We start from the raw sequence: 23324 nt of genomic DNA on the forward strand, positions 1-23324 counted from the left end.
TTCATTTGATATTGCATTGCAGAGATGGTTGTGTTTTCGAGGGAGTATTTGATTGGTAATCTGTATACCACAGTGAACTTAGTTACTGCCTGAAACACCACCTATCCATTATATTGGACAGGTCTGTATCAGAATCCCATGCAGACTGCACTTGTATTTTTTTCTTTTCTTATTATGGATAACGGTGGTGTCCAAGCAAGCTTGACGAAGAAGTAGTAGAACAGGCCAAGTAATATTCATATGAGTGGCAGCTTCGGAAATTAGACGTTGTGAGTTCTGAAATGTGTATGTAACTCTATTTATACTTGATTCTTGCACGTGTACGCTTGCACACATATACTTGCATATAGCATTTGGCACCAAAGTATTGGGTTACGTTGAATTTGCAAACCCATTATTGGATTTGCTACTAGTTCGTATGATGACTAGGAATTTACGCGGGGTGGCCTTTTGAAAGGCGTGTTTAATATTTGACCCATTAAGAAAAGTTGTGTAAATATATGCATTTGCCAAGATATCTCCCTCTCTTCCTTGTGCATTTTCTTCACGTGTGCAATAAAAAATCGAAGACACATTCCTTATCCTTTGATTATTTTGCATTGGTTTTGGTTGCACAAATTCGATGAACATCATTGTTGAGTTTTATTGAGTTTGTTAGTAGAAGAAAACAAAGTGAGTCTACTGATTTTTGAAGGTTTGTTGAATTTAACAATTGGAAATTGTTGAGTTTGGCATTACAAGACCGGATATCAAATGTGGAGTCATTTTGAAGCAAAAATGTGTTGCTGAAAACAAGTTATACTGATCGTGGATTTTTGATTAAATCTTGACGATCAACATAACTTCTTGTTGAGGCAAGTCTTGTGACTGAAATCCTAACAATTTGTCAGGATTTGTGGCCAAGATCCCTACGATCACCATAACTTGTTGTATAGGCGGTCTTGCCCAATATTAGATAAGAAATCCCGTTGACCCGTCAGAATTTTGCATCCGCTTATGGCTAAATAATTATTTTCACATTATCTTTTTTAACGCGGTTAAATTTTAAATAATGGTACCGAAAGATCCTATTTGTGAAAATCACCCTGTGATGGTCAGCCAATGGACATTGTTTTATCTTCTTTGATGTGGTTGCCTCTTGAATGGTCTCGTTAACTAGAAGTCTTTTTAGTATTTCACCGTTAGCAGCAAGTTGAGGGAATCTATTTCATGTTTTGATTATTTTGTTTTTTCAAATGTACATGTGTTTGGACAAGAAAAAAAGAAGCGAAAGAGGAAAAAAAAAATCTTAGACAAATGGTTCCAATAATTTGACATTTCCCTTGCAAGACTTGTGCATTGACTTAAGAATGACAACATGCTTTTTCTCCTCTTAGCTCCTATAAACTAATTTGAGATAAACTAATTTGAGATAATCAATCACACTTGTAAAAACTTTACTTTTTCTTTTTTCTTTGGGGAGCAACAAAACAGGATTTTTTTATACTTAAATGCAGTAGAAGAAGACTTAAATGGATAAGCAACTCATGATCCTTGGGAATTTAAAGTAAAGAGTACGTTCACTTAATGAGTAGTCACGTCAAAAGTGATAGGGATTTGTGTGTCAAGTAGCTTTCATTTGAAATTTCCGTGGCAAGACTTGAAAAAATACAGCACATTTCCATTCATAATTCACTATTTTCTTGACATAATTTCTCACGCTCTTTTTTTTTTTTTTTTAGGCGGATGCAACCCATAAACAACGGGTTCAACTGAACTCATTATCTTCGAACACGAATCATAGATATATGAAGAATCCTCATATCCTAGGCAATGTAAAAGTTGGTTTGGGAGATTTTTCTTTTCTTTCTTGAGTTCTGAAAATGTAACTCTATTTATACGTGAATTTTGTATGTGTGCACTTGTACACATATACTCACATTTATCATTTGATATCGAACTATCGGGTTCTGTTGAACTAGAACCAATTCTTCGATCCGCTTTTGATTCATAGGATGATGACACCAATGGACATGGTTCTATCTTGTTTGAATACCATGTCCTTTAATAAGTTTGATGTGATTGCCTCTTGAATAGTTGTCACACCCCATTTTTACCCGGAGGTTAAAGTTAGAAGTATGACGTATTGGAGATTTCTGTTTTTGTTGTTGTTTTTAAGGAGTCGCCACCTAATTATTTATGGTGAATTAGGACACCTAAAGTTTATTAAAGTTATGTTTAAAGTTAACTCTGTTTAAGGTCTGCGAAACTTAAAATTCTAGGTAAGGGTTCAATTAGTCTAAAGGGAAGGTATTAGGCACCCTTTAAGACCCATTAACAATGGTTAACCGACCGGACTTATAATTAATTAGACTAAGTGTAAATATAGTATTATAAAAAAAAAAAAAAAGTAGCTTTGTAAGTATGACTAAAGTTATAGATAGATATGTAAGAATGCTATTTAAAATAGAACTTGTAGAAAAAATAATTTGTATAAAAGAATACTTCTAATGTTATTTTAAAATACGACTCATACATGTTGTTAAGTTTTAAACGATAGTATAATAGTATTGTTTAAAAATAATACTTATAAAAAAAACATAATAATTGCATAAAATAAGATTTTAAGAAAAATAATAGTTGCATAAAGAGTTTAGTTTAAAAAATGGACATGTAACGTTTACATTGGAAGGAAATGACTAAAATTTAAAAGTGTCATTTAGTAAAATTTTAAAAGTTGTTCTAGATAAATATGTATTTCGATGTATATTTCTAAGTGTTACAAAAAAAGAACTTAAGATGGAAAAGTTGTTTTGTTAAATTAGTTTGCCTTTTTATTCCGCAGAATAAACTACCGTTATTGTAAGATTCATGACGTCTTAAATTTCTAAAATGTTATGCATAAATTATTATTCCTTTAACCAAAAATATGTAGTCATGCTATTTCGAAAATCAATTGTTCTAAAGAATATAAATATTATAGATATTATAAATAATTTTAACATAAAAGGGAAAGGAAATCTATGGAACTAATTGTTAGTCCCTTTTAAATCAACTATCTATTATTAAAACTAAAACCCCATTAATTTCGCTAAGGCCATTAACAAACACAGTGTTAGTCATACAATACAAGTTAAATGAAAATAAAATAAAATGGAGGAGTAAAATGATTTAAATGGGCTCAGCCCATTTTGAGACTGCTGTTGTCCGAATAATGCGAGATCAGGAAAAATAATGATGAGTAGACTCGATATGATGACGGCATCGTTGAGTTTCAAAATTAGACTCTTCGGCTCCGGTGTTCATGCAAAAGAAAAGAAAATAAGAGGAATTAGTAGACATGTTGGTGCACAAATAAAAGGAAGAAAATACTTAACGAGAGTATTCATTTTTAACATCAACCATTGCAGTTATATTGCTAACTATGGAGTTGAATTTTTTATGATCAAAAGATACTGATATCAGGTGATCAATTTTCAATTTACCCTTTAAAAGAAGATAATCAAATAGGAGCCTAAAATATATAGGTGCATATATTTAAGCATCTTTTCAGTTCCAAGCAAAATTTATCATGTGATCAAGGAAAGATGGATTTCATACATTTTCTACAATCATATACTTGCAGTGAAACAGAAACCCATAAGACCAAACTAAGTACACGTCTACTGCATTTCATCGCACAAGCATCTTTACTGATTTGAGGTCTATCCTGGATCACAAATTTTCATGGAGGAACTAACTAAATCCTGCCTTCATAACCTGAGATGTGTTCCTAGTATGACCTTTTCTTTAAATATTTTTAAGTTAAAGGTTAACCATTGTAATGTCTCAACCTTCCTCATGAGAATAAGCATCCGATTATATCACTCAAATATTCCACAACGATAATGACAAGGGCAAGAACTAGAGATTGCAGTAACGACCGACGGTACAAATGGAAATTAAACTTAAAGAAAAGAATAGCTAATGGCTAATTGACGAGCTTGATACTTAGCAGTATCATAGATGCTGGAATCAAACACATTACCATAAGCCTCGCAGACCTGCAGCCTCTAGAAAGTAACAGCCTACTAGCCGTAGCAAAAGCTTAAAAATTCCTCGTGCCACACGAGTGGGTTTTCATGAAGATTGATCATATTGCTTCAAATTATTCTTTAAACTATCAATCTATGTTTATAATGTTGATCAATAAGAATGAGTTATACTAGATATTAAAAACCAGTCAAGAAGCTCTATTACAATCATTTATCGCTATTGGTAAAGACAAGTGCTGCACCAAAAGGGGCACGACTAATGGAATTATGCCAGCCTCCTAAGGGCATCTAAACAACATTACTTAGCAATAAACAACATTTTCAAACAACAAATCTACACTAATCATAATAGGGCAATCACTGAATCACGGTTCAATTTATTTTACACTTCTCTTTATCTTCAAACCTCTCACCCTCTTAGTATGCATACTGCGAATATGGCATCGGGACCAGAACATTAGGAAAACAAATATTGATACGTTGGCAAGTAATAATTCCTATAACAGATCTCTTCTTTTGCCTTTTATCATATGGTGAGCTAGTTAATGAATAGATTCTAACTCCTTAAAACCTCCCCTTCTACTTTTGAGGAATGGGAAGCATGACCAAACTAAAACATTCCAGAGTCCAGGTGAAGCTAAACATATTAGGTGGCAGATTGAGATTAACCATTCTGGCAGCTGAGCTCATAGTGAGATAATGCGGGATTAATTACAACTAATCTGATCTAAAAATATACTAATCGAATAAACTAGCATGCCAAACTAAACAATATCTATCCAATGATCTAAGCTAATCATACGAAACACAAAGCAGAAATTAAATACCAAACGAGATGAAATGGATGTCTGAGACTAACTCTCTTTTCACCTAGGCTCTTAGAGGAAATTCTCTTTACTGAACTGAAATCAGACAACATTCAGGTTTATTCATTTCCATGAAGTTTACACATCAGTTCCAGCTTAACAGACATGAACAGAAGCACACAAACATGCATGTAATGAAGTAAGCTACAGAATCACATCTAGATCACACGGCATATGACTAAAAGATTTTGTCAACAGGTGACTTCAAACAAAATTATAAGATTCATCAGAATACTAACACGATACCTAAGATATACACACCATGGTGTGTATACCAGACATATATCGAATGTATACCCACTGTAGATCCTATGTATATTCGGCTTTAAATAGGTTCTAAGTCCTGGAAATTCAGTCTAAGCATCCAAATTACAGTATACATCTTTCAAATTCATTTTAGCAGTTAATATTCTATCCTAACAGCACCCAAACATCAAACAAATAACGCGACTACAAAGAAACTACATAATCATTAAATGTATAGCAGCATAAACAAAATCTTAACCAAAACAGAAAACTAAAGATTATGAGCAATAAATGTATCGAGGTTTACCCCTTTTGTGTGCAGTGAAGTGGGTGTCGACGAGGCCTCGAATCTACGCTCGAACGCGACAAACTCGAAATCGATTAAGGAAAACTAAAGTTTCAACAGAGAATGAAAGTAAAATAGAGTAGTTGTTCGTTGTCTTTGTTGACTAAAATTGGTGTTTGATAGGGAATTTTTGGTTCCAGATCTCTGTTCGATCTCTAGGGAATTTTTTTTCCGTCCCCTTGATCTTATTTATTTCCGATTTTTTATAGGAAAATATGAGGAGAAAGAGAAGCGTATGAGAGAGACGAAGGAGCGGGGAACAGGGAAGTGGAGAGGAACGTGAGGAGACAGAGGCGTGTGGGGGACAAGGGTGAGTGGGAGGAGGCGGCTGAAGAGGGAAAGAAAGAGAGAGGAAAGGGAAGGGGGAGCGGCGAAGTGGAGAGAGGCGGGTGAGGGTGAGAGCGAAAGAGAAAGGAAGGAGGCGGGTTTAGGGCTTTAGGGTAAGGAGTAAAATAAGGGGTGGGTCGGGTCGGACGAATTCTATTGGGCTGGTCCGTTTGGGCTGGCCCATTAATTTAAACATGGGCTGAAAAATGTGGGTTTAAAATGTGGGTTGGGTATAAAAATGTGAGTTGTTTATTTGGATAGGGAAGTAATATTGTATTTGTATTTTAAGCCATTAATTTGCTGAAAATATTGGTCCTTCCTCCGCTATTTTAATTATTTCCGGGCTTCTAATTTAGTAACTAGTACAATATTTATTATGTGAAGATAAATAGTAATTAGTATATAGAAAGTAAGGATTTACAAAATGTTGTCTTGTAATTAATTTAACGATTCCAAACCCGAAAGTGAAATGACGATGAACATTTAAAATTTGTGATAAATTAATACTTGTAATGTTAAAATAAAAGTAGCGAATATAAATAGCAGTGAAAATAAAGTATCTAGCTCGTCAATAAATTTAGACGTCCGGGTGAATAAAAATAAAGGAGGGACAAAATTGGGTGTCAACAGATGCCCCTCTTCGATCGGAGATGATGTAAGAATATTCGGACGAAGAAGTTGACGTAGTAGCCAATTTTGTTTGGACCGACGAATATGAGTTTGTAAGAAATTACGGTTTAGGAAATTTGATGGAAAATATTATGAGGACCGAGGGAATTATGGAAAATTATGGCCGAATCTCAATTTCGAGTTGCCTACATATCTCGGGTTGCACGAGAATCAGGCCATGTGTAGTTCGAAAGTTTTTGTGGATTCACAATCTTGCAGGGGGTTGTAGACAAGTGACGAGACGTTCAAGAATGGAACACGTGTTTATAGCCTCCTAATTATAAATGTGATGCACAACACACCCATAAGTAGGACTCTACTAGACACGGTGTAAATTCTTCAAAGATGCCCCAGTGTTGAGTTATGGAAACACTGGGGATGTAGAAAGGAATATGAGATGGTGAGAAGAGTAGATTTAGTAGAGTTTTAGCGGAGGATGTGAAAGAGAAATTAACCTACGTATCACGTGTTTGTGGACATAGGCGGAATTGACTTCGAGAGTAGATTCGTGACCTTTGCTTGTGAGTTTGGTATTCCTCTTTAGCAAATTTGCCCCAGTTCACTGCGTAAGATAAAGTTCCACGTAGTGTTGCGTCTCTGCAGGTTGTACTTTCTGTCCAAACTGAAATTCACGTCCAAATTAGTAATAAAGTTGAAAGTGTAAAGTTATAAATAATTTAAAATGATAGTAAATAGGAGTGTGAGGACGAAGGTGAAGCCGTGTGGCTAATGTTGTCTCTGATTGTCTTCAGGGACTTGAATGAATGCGTGATGCGTATGCTGAGGGTGTGACAATATTTCCCGTTGCATTTGCAGATGATAGTGATAAGGTCTCCGGCTGTCTTCCGGGACTCGATGATAAATGATATCTGCGAATTTTAAGGTAAATTCAATAAAGCGGTAAGGTAGATGATGAAATAAAGGAATGAAGTAAGGAGAAAAATAAGTGTGTAGCCGTTTGGCTTATGCAAGTGAGGCCGTGTAGCCGGGTGATGTCTCCGATGGTTGTCGGGACTCAATGATATGCTGATGAGGTTGTATAGCCAAACGATGTCTCCGGTTGTCTTCGGAGGCTCAATGATAATTCCTGTAAAGTTCAGGGTAAAATTGTTAAAGTTGGTAAAGTAAATGATAAAGTAGAGAGTAAAGTCAAAGTGTAGCCGTCTGGCTTATGCGTATGAGGCCGTGTGGCCATGCGATGTCTCTGGTTGTCTTCAGAGATTTGATGATGATTCCCGTAAAGTCCAGGATAAAGTTGTAAAGTGGATGATGTCTCCGGTTGTCTTCGGAGGCTCCAATGATAATTCCTGTAAAGTTCAGGGTAAAGTCGTTAAAGTTGGTAAAGTGAATGATAAAGTAGAGAGTAAAGTCATAGTGTAGCCGTCTGGCTTATGCATATGAGGCTGTATAGCCGAATGACGCCCCCGGTTGTCTTCGGGGACTTGATGCTATGTCTCCGGTTGTCTTCGGGGACTTGATGTTGTGTCTCCGGTTGTCTTCGGGGACTCAATGATAATTCCTGTAAAGTTCAGGGTAAAGTGGTTAAAGTTGGTAGAACAAATGATAAAATAAAGGGTAAAGTCATAGTGTAGCCGTCCGGCTTGTGCGTATGAGGCCGTATAGCCATGTGATGTCTCCGGTTGTCTTCGGAGATTTGATGATAAATCCCTCCGGTTGTCTTCGGAGACTTAATGTTGATTCCTGTAAAGTTCAGGCAAAATGGTTAAAACATATAAAGAAGGTAATAAAGTATGTAGTAAAGTGATAGCATAGCCGTTTGGCTGATGAAGTCGACGCTATCGCAACAGGCTGAATCAATGACGCGTAATCCTGATTTGATTCGTCTTTAACCTACAAAACAGGTATATTCGTTAATGAAGTCATAAAGTTGTTCTGATAAAATAAAATTAAAGATAGAGTTTAGAAATAAAGCCGTTTGGCTTTTGAGGCGAGGCCATATTGAGCCAGATGATGCTTTTCGGTCGTGATAGACTTGACTGTTGATCTCGCGGTCTTTTAATTCCTGCACTCAAAGAAAACTTCTTAGTTTGGGAGGGGGGAAGTTGATTCGTGTTGACTCGAAGCTTGACGTGGTTGGCGCTCCATTCGTCTTGTTTGTTTGGATCTTGTGATCTCCGTTCAAGCCTCGGTAGGTGAACAGTAGTGAATCAATTGCAAGAAAGTATTTGATTTGAAAGGTAGATATGTAGGTATATGTATAAGGAAATGTGACTATATGTATATAGGTTGTGAAATATGTATATGTAAATGTATGTATGTAAGGAAAGATATATATGTAAACGTATACATATGTAAGTTGTAAAATATTTCTGCCAACTTCAGATTGTGACACTTCCAAAGTAATCGATCTATAATACTTCCTGTCTGGTAGCCTTAATCTTGTCGATGCACAACTGTTCTTTTGTCTATACCCTTTCAAAAATATGCCCCAGTTTTGATTCTGAAGGGCGTACTACATCTATGTTATGGTGTGACCGAACCTTGTATAGGTTGCCTACGTATCCGCCAAGGAATCAGGTCAGAACGTAGTTCGTAAATGTATAGAATGGTCTAAAATCTTCTAATGAAGGGACCGAACCCGATGTGGATTGCCTACGTATCCCACCAAGGGAATCAGGTCAGCGTAGTTCTGTTATATAAATGGTAAAAAGGTTTGTTGGATTTTATCTAGGTGTGACGGATTTGTATGTTGATAGTTTATGAATCCCGCCGAGGGAATCAGGCCCCGTGTGGTTTTCTTTGCGTAAAAATTTTTGGATTTCCTATTATAGCGCAACCGCACCCTATGTGGGCTACCTACATATCCCACCTCGAGAATCAGGTCGGAACGTAGTTCGTATGCATGCAAAATGGGAAAATCTAACCTAGTATGACCGAGTCCTTATGTGGGCTGCCTACGTATCCACCGAGGAATCAGGTCAAGCGTAGTTCGTAAATGTATAGAATGGTCTAAAATCTTCTAATGAAGGGACCGAACCCGATGTGGATTGCCTACGTATCCCACCAAGGGAATCAGGTCAGCGTAGTTCTGTTATATAAATGGTAAAAAGGTTTGTTGGATTTTATCTAGGTGTGACGGATTTGTATGTTGATAGTTTATGAATCCCGCCGAGGGAATCAGGCCCCGTGTGGTTTTCTTTGTGTAAGAATTTTTGGATTTCCTATTATAGCGCAACCGCACCCTATGTGGGCTACCTACATATCCCACCTCGAGAATCAGGTCGGAACGTAGTTCGTATGCATGCAAAATGGGAAAATCTAACCTAGTATGACCGAGTCCTTATGTGGGCTGCCTACGTATCCACCGAGGAATCAGGTCAAGCGTAGTTCGTATTTGGTTGTTAAAGGAAGGGTTGCAAACTAGGTTGTCTCACCTAATGTCGTCCTTTGATCTCTTCTTGAATTGCTAGCTTTCAGGCTTATGTCATCACCTATCGGCTATTTCAACTCTTTTGAGTGGGATCTTGTCTTGTCCCCTAGTTTCTTTGTTACTCTTTCGGGATGTATGTTGTTCATTTCATGTCACAATCGTAGAGTTGACAGTTTTGATAAATAAAGTAGAAAATAGATGATTAAGAAAAATCAGAAATGCATTCATAGTTTTGCAATTCAAGCTTCCACAAGGTGAAGCAAAACAAACAAAATTTTGAGTACGGTTCAAGCATCAATAAAAGAAAATAAGTTCACTACATGTTCATGCTACCAAGGCTCCCGACGGATCGGGGACGGAGTACAAGTCCGATTCTTCAGAGTCTTTCCTGGTTCGGCGCCCCATATTGTCAATGCCTTGGTGTTGCGAGTAGTTGTATTGGATTGTTCCCACGGGAGCGACAAAGTTGATGGTCTGGCCATTTCTACCCTTCTGATTGACACACTGGATTCTTTCAAATCTTAGCATCTTCGTGAGCAGGTAAAGGATTGTTGACCACATTGGGCTTAGCTTCAGCGAGCTGGATTACTCCTTCATTAATCAGGACTTCGATTTTGTTTTTAAGCCCATAGCAATCTTCAGTGGCGTGCCCAACAACTCCAGAGTGGTATGCACAGCGTTTGGAACCATCAAACCATTTTGGGATAGGCTCGGGAATTTTTCCCTCGATCGGTTGTATTATGCCTGCTGCTTTCATTCTTTCGAACAATTGAGCCAAGGGTTCAGCGATCTGAGTGTAATTACGGGTGTTTTTGGTGTCAGGGTTTGGACGGGCTCTAGGTATAGTATGTGGTCGATTTTGGTAAGCTGGAGCTTGGTTGGGTTTATATGGACGTGGGTTTTGATGTGGAGGTGCTCGGGATTGGTAGTAGTTAGCTTGGGTGTTGTAGACAGGGTAAGGAGATAGTGGAGCTTGGTAGGGTTCAGGGTAGTGGTAAGGGTAGAAAGGTTGTTGTGGGTGGCTAAAGTATGGAATGGCTTGGCTCGGCTTATGCCCTTGGATGTTCATGACTGCAGCGACATCTTCCTTCTTCTTTTTAACCCCGTTGATAGAACCAGATTGAATAGCTTTGTTTATTGCTTGTAAAGCAATAAGATCCTGAATTTTCCCCGATTTGATTCCTTCTTCTAAGGCTTCTCCCATTCGGACAACTTCTGTGAATTTTTGTCCCATCATACCTATCATTTTCTCGTAAAATATGCCAGCCTGGCATTCAATGAAGGTAGCAGTCATTTCTCTATCATTCATCGGAGGTTGAACCCTGGCCGCTTCTGATCTCCAACGTAACGCATACTCGCGGAATGTCTCAGCTACTTTCTTGGTTAACTTAGTCATGTAGACTCTATCCGGCGTGATATCGGTGTTAAAACTGAACCTGTCCATAAAGTCTTGTGCCATGTCACTCTAACCACGCCATTTACGGACATCCTGTTGTGTATACCAAGTAAGTGCTTCGCCAGATAAGCTTCTTATGAAGAGTTTCATCCTTATGCTCTGGTCTCTGCCCACTCCAACCAATTTGTCACAATAAGCCCTTAAGTGTGTATGAGGGTCGCCTGTTCCATTGAATGTATCAAATTTTGGCGGTTTGTAGCCTACGGGTAAATCGACGTCAGGTTGGACACAGAGATCCTCATATTCTACACTCTTAGTTCCTCTAGCAACTTGAAGGTTCCTCATTGCTTCTTTGAGACTGTGGATCTCTTTTAGCAATATGTTTTCTGCCCCTGCCTTTGCATCCCTTTCCATTTCTTCGTATTGATCTACCTCGGGTTGGAACCTGACCGTTACTGGGTTGGTAAAGGTTTGTGTTTCTGTGGCATATACCGGAGGAACATATTGTGCATTTGGGGTGACAAAGTGTGCCCCGTGCATATGCTGGGTTGGATAAGTCTGGACGATGGGGGTGTTTTGGACAAGAGGTGGTGTGTTATAATTGGTGTTTATAGGTGGTTGATTTGGTGGGTTTAGAGAAGTGGTCGTGGGTAGCGGATTAGTGTTGGCGGGTAAAGGAACATAGGGAGTATGAACTAGCGATTGACTTGGTGGGTTGACGGGTGGTGGATTATGAGTAGCATAGGTAGTGTAGGTGGGTGGTTGATTTTGTGGAGGAGTATAGCTAGTGTAAGTGGTTGGTTGACTTTGTGGGGGAGTATAGACGGATGTTGGATTTGGTGGATTTGCGGGGGTGATCGGAGGCAAGTTGTTGTTAGTAGGTGCATTGTTTTGGGGAGGAAAATGCTCAGGAACTGGGGATTCGAGTGATGGGAAACGAGGTGGTTCTGGTGCAGTATTGCTAGGTTCAGAAGGTGAATTTTGGAGTGTGATGGATAAATTGGTCAAGTCCCTAACCCGATTTAGTTCTCCACGTAGATTCTCAATTTCTTGAGTCAGGCGGGCGATATGTTCATCCCGTTGAATAGCAGTTCCATGTTCGGAAGTTTCAGGCGGATCGCTAGCGATCACGAGGTTTTCTATACCAGTTGGAACAGATGCGGCCGGATCAGACATAGTAATTTCATTTCCTTGGACAGCCCAACTACGTTCAGGTAACGATGACGTCTTTGACCTCGTGATGTAAGGATGGTCGGCCATCGAGCGTCAACACGAATCAACTCTCTGTTCGGGAATAAGATAAAATAGACATACAGTATAAACGATGTTAATCTCATGAACATATCTAGGTAAAGTCATGGTCACGTAAAGTCGAGTAAGGCATGTAGCGAATAATTTATCAAGTAGAGTCAAATAAGTTATCAAACAAATGTAAACGATTATATCAAACAACTAGCACGTCCTAATATGCATGTGACCTCTTTGCGCCAGAGGTGGGCCTAACGTTGTTTAAAGGATAAAATGTGCCATAATATGTCATCCCGTTGCTTTGATTATTTAAACAAATTCTATTTCCCCAACAATAAAGTACAAAAGTAATGTAACGTTTATTACATGTCAAATGAATACAACATTGTCACGACCCGACTAGGGGCCGTGATGAGTACCCGATACTTGTACCGAGCACCTCTTATCTCGTATCGTACTTTTACTACTAGGTGGGCCGTATAGACTATACCGTATCTTTGTTTTTTGTTGCTTAACGCTAACATTAATGGCATAATTGTAGACATGGACTTATAAACTTTGCTAGCACATTATACAACGACGAGGACCACAAAAGTACAAAACATCTGACTGTACATATCTGTCTACGAGCCTCTAAACAAAGTACATCTACATATACAAGAAAGACCGGTTCTACCGTGCCCGAATATGTACACAAAAGTAGTACCAAGAAACTGAGGCTCCGGAACAACTGGAGCGCTGCCACAGTACTGCTGATGGAGCTTCTAAGAGTCAAATCTGTCTACCTGTTGACCTGCGCGGCATGAAACGCAGCGTCCACAAGAAGGGACGTCAGTACGAGTAATGTACCGAGTATGTAAGGCATGAATAATAACATAAAAGAGATATAGCGCATGTCATGAAGTAGAAACACAACCTGTACATATAAGTGCACGTTGGCGGATACCATGCATGCTTAGCGCTGCGGAACGTGCAGCCCGATCCATATGTGCATATACTATAACGTATTGCTGCGGCACGTGCAACCCGATCCATATACATATAATACTTTGCTTTCTTGGAAAACATTTCTTTTCATATATATATAACATAGAACATATCATATTGCCGAGGCGTCGGCTCCGATCCATTTAACCATATATCCCGCGTCCGGGACGATATCATGTACCATACTCCAACTGATCAGGTGGCTATGCGTCTATAGCGCCTTCTCTTTCCCAATCTTCCCCATATACATGTACATATACTTATCGTTCGATAAACGAAACAATTAAGAAAATCCGGGAATAACGGGCCCACCTCGGGTCAAATGAGGTGGCGTACACGATTTACATACGTTACATTTCATGACGTCACTTGTGAGAGTTTTAAGGTAGTCGGGTCCTATTTGTGCAAGTTCTAGATGTTTAGGCAATTTTTCAACATTTCATACAATATTTAATTCAATTCTACTGAATGAAAAAGGGGAAACTTTGGGTGCGGATTTCGGAGAATAGAGTTGTCCCCGAGGCTCGTATCCAACTTATTACGTTTAAGACATGCCATAGAAGGAAGGGTGAAGCCTTACATACCTTTTCCGATTCATACACGTCTCCAAAATCAAGTTTCAAGTTCGCCAAAATCTACAATTTGGTCACAATTACCAAATGTTAATTGTAAGGCTTTAAGATTTCAATCTTAACCAATACTTGTCTACAAAAATTTGGGCAGCATCTCCCCTATAAATACACCATCCCCAAAATTCAACTTAGCCAATTTTTTTATCAACAACAATCCGGGAATTCAACCCGGCCAAACTATCAACACAATGACAACAACCATGACTACAAAACACAATATAACACAACTAGTCTTCTTTCCAACATAATGCAATAGCTTTCATTCCAACTTCACATTTCCAAAACCAATCTCAATGTTTTTACATTCATTACTAATCAAGATCATTACAATATAATTCGGAAGCATTTCGTATCATTTCTACCAAATATTCACAAGATATACAAAATATACAAACTTTCCACCAAAACCATAATCCATCCAAAACTTCTAATCTTCAATCTACATATTCATAACATATTTCCATCTTCCAATTTCATCAACCATAATCATAATTTGCACCTTAATAATTTCATTTTCATAATTACATAAATCTACCATAAAATCACAAAACTTCTCATAACCACTTAACAACCAATCTTTCATGCCAATATGGACTATTATCCTTCCAAATTCACCAACTAACATAATAATTCACATTTAAAACTCCACTTCTATAATTACATAAAAACTTCATTAAAATCATATAATTTCCTATAACTATTCCCAATAATTTTCCATGCCAACTTGAACCATTTTCTTCCATTTCCAATATAAATTTCACCATAACCACAACTAGAAGACAACATAAAATTCAACTCATATTATTTATACAACAATATACATATATGTCCACTTACATATATGCACACCCACTTTGTAAACTTCCATATTTCCATAAATTCTACTCATTTCTACATACTACAACATGAACCAACCTTCATAACATAATAAAAAGGGATTAATTCTTACCTTTTTCTACAATCTTCTTCACTTGACCAAGTTGTCAACTTGAAGAAACAAGTGTTCTTTCTTCCAAAATAATTACACCAAGTTGTAGAGGACCCTTTAATTGGTAGAAAATGATTTTTGAAAAAAAAAATTTTTTTTTTTTTTTAGTCTAGAGCTTGGCCGAAAATGGCCTTCTTATTCTTGCTCTTCTTTCTCTTGTTTCTCTCTTTCTCAATTGTCTTGAAACTTCTAAATGTTTCAAGACAATTTAATGATCCTTTATATTAATTATCACATGGGAAATTTATTAATTTTGTGGGCTTGGGCCATAAGATGGCCGGCCACCCCTCTCCTTTGGGCCTTAATTCGTTTTTTTTATTTTTTTGGGCCAACTCGGTTGATCCCGAGTTGGGCCTAGCCCACTGACCTTTCGACCTTAAAACGTCCATATCTCCTTGTACCGATGTCACCTGGGAACCCACGACCTATGGTTGGAAATCTAATTCAATTATCTACAACTTCTATTTCTTGGTATTTTCCAAATTCCAAACTTATAATACCGTTTTTGCCCCTAGAAGTCAGATCACCCGAAAACGTTTTCTTAAAAATATTCGTTTGGAGGACTTCCACTTTGATTTGGCCCAAGGGTCCTTCTTGAGTTGTGTTTAACTTCTCATATGTGATTCATATGAATTTTCAGATGTCCCAAAAAAATCTCGATGTGTGGGTCCCACCTCAGCAATTAATCTGACGTTCAAAAATACGGGATATAACAAACATAAAGTGTTTCCTAATCTAAATGAAGTGAATACAATTTCCTATGTCTAAATCTCAGCCCCGTTTTTGTGATGTCATTGATCTTCGTCATTCATTGTACTCCAATGCAAATCCATACCTGTCATAGAAACGTTAATCATCCTTCCCTCCTAAAGTTTAATTAATTAAAGCAAATAGTCAATATTTAGGCATAGTTATCCTTCAAACATGCACATAAAGTATGATTGGTGTCACTTGGGGTTGTGAACCCGCTTGGATGTTTGGGTAAAGTCATCTAATGGATTTAATGCACCAAGGGTATTAAACCTCCTAGGTCATGAAATGTATGCTTTTAATAAAGGGTGTTGGTTTAGCTCTATCTTAGGCTGACTAAGAGTTGGCTTCCTATGACACAAGGTTCTCCCAAGCGGACAACTTGAGAGTGGAAAGTCCGTGGCCGTCGACTGCACCGCTGATCGACTAAATCCACAAGATCAATCCAACTAAAGGGGTAATTTAGTAGTGAACGGGCGCGAACCGCGAAGCCGTTTTAAGTGTGTGAATATGTGTGAGTTTTCCAGAAGTGGAGGAAATATGAACGGAATGACAGTTTATCAAAGCAGTAACACATAAACAGTTTATATCAAACAAACAGTTTATATCAAGCAATCAATTAATAGCATGTAAAAACAGTTAACAAACAAATAAAGTAATCAAAATAAGCACACAAAACCTATTTAAACTAAGTCTGTTATGGTTAGAACCTAAGTGATTCCCCAGCAGAGTCGCCAAAGCTGTCACACCCCATTTTTACCCGGAGGTTAAAGTTAGAAGTATGACGTATTGGAGATTCCTGTTTTTGTTGTTGTTTTTAAGGAATCGCCACCTAATTATTTATGGTGAATTAGGACACCTAAAGTTTATTAAAGTTATGTTTAAAGTTAACTCTGTTTAAGGTCTGCGAAACTTAAGATTCTAGGTAAGGGTTCAATTAGTCTAAAGGGAAGGTATTAGGCACCCTTTAAGACCCATTAACAATGGTTAACCGACCGGACTTATAATTAATTAGACTAAGTGTAAATATAGTATTATAAAAAAAAAAAAAAAGTAGCTTTGTAAGTATGACTAAAGTTATAGATAGATATGTAAGAATGCTATTTAAAATAGAACTTGTAGAAAAAATAATTTGTATAAAAGAATACTTCTAATGTTATTTTAAAATACGACTCATACATGTTGTTAAGTTTTAAACGATAGTATAATAGTATTGTTTAAAAATAATACTTATAAAAAAAACATAATAATTGCATAAAATAAGATTTTAAGAAAAATAATAGTTGCATAAAGAGTTTAGTTTAAAAAATGGACATGTAACGTTTACATTGGAAGGAAATGACTAAAATTTAAAAGTGTCATTTAGTAAAATTTTAAAAGTTGTTCTAGATAAATATGTATTTCGATGTATATTTCTGAGTGTTACAAAAAAAGAACTTAAGATGGAAAAGTTGTTTTGTTAAATTAGTTTGCCTTTTTATTCCGCAGAATAAACTACCGTTATTGTAAGATTCATGACGTCTTAAATTTCTAAAATGTTAGGCATAAATTATTATTCCTTTAACCAAAAATATGTAGTCATGCTATTTCGAAAATCAATTGTTCTAAAGAATATAAATATTATAGATATTATAAATAATTTTAACATAAAAGGGAAAGGAAATCTATGGAACTAATTGTTAGTCCCTTTTAAATCAACTATCTATTATTAAAACTAAAACCCCATTAATTTCGCTAAGGCCATTAACAAACACAGTGTTAGTCATACAATACAAGTTAAATGAAAATAAAATAAAATAAAATGGAGGAGTAAAATGATTTAAATGGGCTCAGCCCATTTTGAGACTGCTGTTGTCCGAATAATGCGAGATCAGGAAAAATAATGATGAGCAGACTCGATATGATGACGGCGTCGTTGAGTTTCAAAATTAGACTCTTCGGCTCCGGTGTTCATGCAAAAGAAAAGAAAATAAGAGGAATTAGTAGACATGTTGGTGCACAAATAAAAGGAAGAAAATACTTAACGAGAGTATTCATTTTTAACATCAACCATTGCAGTTATATTGCTAACTATGGAGTTGAATTTTTTATGATCAAAAGATACTGATATCAGGTGATCAATTTTCAATTTACCCTTTAAAAGAAGATAATCAAATAGGAGCCTAAAATATATAGGTGCATATATTTAAGCATCTTTTCAGTTCCAAGCAAAATTTATCATGTGATCAAGGAAAGATGGATTTCATACATTTTCTACAATCATATACTTGCAGTGAAACAGAAACCCATAAGACCAAACTAAGTACACGTCTACTGCATTTCATCGCACAAGCATCTTTACTGATTTGAGGTCTATCCTGGATCACAAATTTTCATGGAGGAACTAACTAAATCCTGCCTTCATAACCTGAGATGTGTTCCTAGTATGACCTTTTCTTTAAATATTTTTAAGTTAAAGGTTAACCATTGTAATGTCTCAACCTTCCTCATGAGAATAAGCATCCGATTATATCACTCAAATATTCCACAACGATAATGACAAGGGCAAGAACTAGAGATTGCAGTAACGACCGACGGTACAAATGGAAATTAAACTTAAAGAAAAGAATAGCTAATGGCTAATTGACGAGCTTGATACTTAGCAGTATCATAGATGCTGGAATCAAACACATTACCATAAGCCTCGCAGACCTGCAGCCTCTAGAAAGTAACAGCCTACTAGCCGTAGCAAAAGCTTAAAAATTCCTCGTGCCACACGAGTGGGTTTTCATGAAGATTGATCATATTGCTTCAGATTATTCTTTAAACTATCAATCTATGTTTATAATGTTGATCAATAAGAATGAGTTATACTAGATATTAAAAACCAGTCAAGAAGCTTTATTACAATCATTTATCGCTATTGGTAAAGACAAGTGCTGCACCAAAAGGGGCACGACTAATGGAATTATGCCAGCCTCCTAAGGGCATCTAAACAACATTACTTAGCAATAAACAACATTTTCAAACAACAAATCTACACTAATCATAATAGGGCAATCACTGAATCACGGTTCAATTTATTTTACACTTCTCTTTATCTTCAAACCTCTCACCCTCTTAGTATGCATACTGCGAATATGGCATCGGGACCAGAACATTAGGAAAACAAATATTGATACGTTGGCAAGTAATAATTCCTATAACAGATCTCTTCTTTTGCCTTTTATCATATGGTGAGCTAGTTAATGAATAGATTCTAACTCCTTAAAACCTCCCCTTCTACTTTCGAGGAATGGGAAGCATGACCAAACTAAAACATTCCAGAGTCCAGGTGAAGCTAAACATATTAGGTGGCAGATTGAGATTAACCATTCTGGCAGCTGAGCTCATAGTGAGATAATGCGGGATTAATTACAACTAATCTGATCTAAAAATATACTAATCGAATAAACTAGCATGCCAAACTAAACAATATCTATCCAATGATCTAAGCTAATCATACGAAACACAAAGCAGAAATTAAATACCAAACGAGATGAAATGGATGTCTGAGACTAACTCTCTTTTCACCTAGGCTCTTAGAGGAAATTCTCTTTACTGAACTGAAATCAGACAACATTCAGGTTTATTCATTTCCATGAAGTTTACACATCAGTTCCAGCTTAACAGACATGAACAGAAGCACACAAACATGCATGTAATGAAGTAAGCTACAGAATCACATCTAGATCACACGGCATATGACTAAAAGATTTTGTCAACAGGTGACTTCAAACAAAATTATAAGATTCATCAGAATACTAACACGATACCTAAGATATACACACCATGGTGTGTATACCAGACATATATCGAATGTATACCCACTGTAGATCCTATGTATATTCGGCTTTAAATAGGTTCTAAGTCCTGGAAATTCAGTCTAAGCATCCAAATTACAGTATACATCTTTCAAATTCATTTTAGCAGTTAATATTCTATCCTAACAGCACCCAAACATCAAACAAATAACGCGACTACAAAAAAACTACATAATCATTAAATGTATAGCAGCATAAACAAAATCTTAACCAAAACAGAAAACTAAAGATTATGAGCAATAAATGTATCGAGGTTTACCCCTTTTGTGTGCAGTGAAGTGGGTGTCGACGAGGCCTCGAATCTACGCTCGAACGCGACAAACTCGAAATCGATTAAGGAAAACTAAAGTTTCAACAGAGAATGAAAGTAAAATAGAGTAGTTGTTCGTTGTCTTTGTTGACTAAAATTGGTGTTTGATAGGGAATTTTTGGTTCCAGATCTCTGTTCGATCTCTAGGGAATTTTTTTTCCGTCCCCTTGATCTTGTTCATTTCCGATTTTTTATAGGAAAATATGAGGAGAAAGAGGACCGTATGAGAGAGACGAAGGAGCGGGGAACAGGGAAGTGGAGAGGAACGTGAGGAGACAGAGGCGTGTGGGGGACAAGGGTGAGTGGGAGGAGGCGGCTGAAGAGGGAAAGAAAGAGAGAGGAAAGGGAAGGGGGAGCGGCGAAGTGGAGAGAGGCGGGTGAGGGTGAGAGCGAAAGAGAAAGGAAGGAGGCGGGTTTAGGGCTTTAGGGTAAGGAGGAAAATAAGGGGTGGGTCGGGTCGGACGAATTCTATTGGGCTGGTCCGTTTGGGCTGGCCCATTAATTTAAACATGGGCTGAAAAATGTGGGTTTAAAATGTGGGTTGGGTATAAAAATGTGAGTTGTTTATTTGGATAGGGAAGTAATATTGTATTTGTATTTTAAGCCATTAATTTGCTGAAAATATTGGTCCTTCCTCCGCTATTTTAATTATTTCCGGGCTTCTAATTTAGTAACTAGTACAATATTTATTATGTGAAGATAAATAGTAATTAGTATATAGAAAGTAAGGATTTACAAAATGTTGTCTTGTAATTAATTTAACGATTCCAAACCCGAAAGTGAAATGACGATGAACATTTAAAATTTGTGATAAATTAATACTTGTAATGTTAAAATAAAAGTAGCGAATATAAATAGCAGTGAAAATAAAGTATCTAGCTCGTCAATAAATTTAGACGTCCGGGTGAATAAAAATAAAGGAGAGACAAAATTGGGTGTCAACAATAGTCTCGTTAACTAAATATCTCTACTTAAATGGATAAGTAACCAATGATCCTTGGAAATTTAAAGTAAAGTATACGTTCACTTAATGAGTACATAAATGAAAAATCACAGTGAAAGGAATTTGTGTGTTAAGTAGCTTTCATTTGAAATTTCCACGACAAGACTTGGAAAATTGCAAAACGTTTCCATTCACTATTCAGTATATTTCTTGAATTAATTTCCTGTGATCTTTAAATTTTTTAGAGGTGGTTACAACACATAAACAACGAGGGAACTCATTATTTTCAGACATGAAACATAGATATATGATGAATCCTCGCATTCCAGATGTGAGATGATTTGAATGGAATAATGTGTGTTACCCCTAAGGATTTATATGGCTGAAGAAATTGGTTACCTAGGATCTCTTACTAAGCTATCTTTGGGTACTAACTCTCTTAGTGGTTCTATTCCTGTTTTATTAGGGAATTTGACCAATTTATCTATCATGTATCTTTATAGGAATCAACTTTCTGGATCCACTCCTGAAGAATTAGGTTGCTTAAGATCTCTTACTACGCTAGCTTTAAATTTTAACTTTCTTAATAGTTCTATTAATTCTTACTTCCCTTGGCAATTTGAGAAATTTGCAAAATATACTTCTCAATGTTAACAATCTTACTGAGGAAATACCTTCATCTATGTGCAATTTGACATCATTGAAATTGTTATAGCTGGAGAGAAACAACTTGAACGGAGAAATCCTGCAATGTTTTGGTAATATTAGTGGTCTTCTGGTTATGAAGATAGCACGAAATAATCTTAGTGGAGAGATCCCTTCATCTATTTGCAATTTAGCATCACTGCAAATTCTAGATTTGGGTAGAAACAGTATGAAGGGACCAATTCCGCTATGTTTCAGCAATATGAGTGGTAATCTTGAGGTTTTTGATATGCAGCGCAACAATCTTTCTGGGACACTTCCAATGACTTTTAGAATTGGAAGTTCACTTAGAAACCTCAACTTGCATGGTAATGAACTGGAGGGGGAAATTCCCCGATCTTTGGTCAATTGTAAAGAGTTCCAAGTTCTTGATTTAGGAGACAATCACCTCAACGACACATTCCCCATGTGGTTGGGAACTCTGCCAGAGCTGCAAGTTTTAAGTCTCACATCAAATAAATTGCATGGATCCATTAGGAGTTCAACGGTTGAGAATATGTTTCACGAGCTTCGGATCATAGATCTCTCTTACAATGCATTCTCGGGTTACTTACCGACGAGTCTGTTTCAACATTTGAAAGCCATGAGGACAATTGATCGAACAATGAAGGCACCAAGATATCTTGGGGATGCAAATTACGATGATTCTGTAACAGTTGCAACCAAAGGATTGAAGCTTGAACTTGTTAGAATTTTGACTGTTTATACAACTGTTGATCTTTCAAGCAATAGATTTGAAGGACAAATTCCCATTATTATGGGAGATCTTTTTGCACTCTGGGTGCTGAATTTTTCTCATAATGGATTGCAAGGTCATATACCACTACTACTTGGAAATTTATCTGTACTCGAGTCATTGGACCTTTCATTTAACCATCTTTCGGGAAGAGATACCACAACAACTTGCTGCCCTTACGTTTTCTTGTATTCTTAAATCTCTTCCACAATTATCTCCAAGGATGCATACCTCAAGGATCTCAATTTGCAACATGTCAGAATAATTCATATGAAGGCAATGATAGATTACGTGGATTCCCACTTTCAAAAGGTTGCGGCAATGATCATGTGGCAGAGAGAAATTATACTGTATCTGCACTAGACGATGAAGAAAACAATTCTGAATTTCTCAATGACTTTTGGAAAGCTGCTCTTATGGGCTATGGAAGTGGACTATGCATTGGATTATCCGTAATATATTTCATGATCTCAACTGGAAATCTGAAACGGCTTGCAAGAATCATTGAAGAGCTGGAACACAAAATTATTATGCGGCACAGAAAGAAGCAGCGATGTCAAAGGCACTACAGAAGAAGAAATAATCGCATCTAGAACAGTTAAACATTCAGGTATATATGGTTAAGTTCTGGTTTGATCTTCACTTTATCGCAACCGTCTATGTCTTAGTTTTCATATTAGTTATATCAGCAACTAATCAAATGCCCTACAAAGCCTTTTTTTTTTTCTTTCAAAAATCAATTAGCAGAAGCAATTAAAATGGATTAGCTTTATCAAAATTTGTTTTAAGCAAGTAAAAGTTCAAATATGATATGCGACTTAGGAGGAATCATGTAAAAAAGTTCAAATCTATGCAAAATTAGACGGAAGCGGTAATTACAACAGCTAAGTTCAATAGTGAACCAATAATCTGGTAGAGGTTAATTTTAT

At 36.8% G+C, this 23324-nt stretch overlaps 1 pseudogene; it reads left to right on the forward strand.

Moving 5' to 3' along the window:
* LOC132601995 (receptor-like protein 9DC3) overlaps positions 1 to 22988 on the forward strand; it is a 37252-nt pseudogene extending 14264 nt beyond the window's left edge.
* The last annotated feature ends 336 nt before the right edge of the window (positions 22989 to 23324 follow it).

This window comes from Lycium barbarum, chromosome 7 (genome assembly GCF_019175385.1).
Source record: "Lycium barbarum isolate Lr01 chromosome 7, ASM1917538v2, whole genome shotgun sequence".
In the NCBI taxonomy this organism is placed as follows: domain Eukaryota; kingdom Viridiplantae; phylum Streptophyta; class Magnoliopsida; order Solanales; family Solanaceae; genus Lycium; species Lycium barbarum.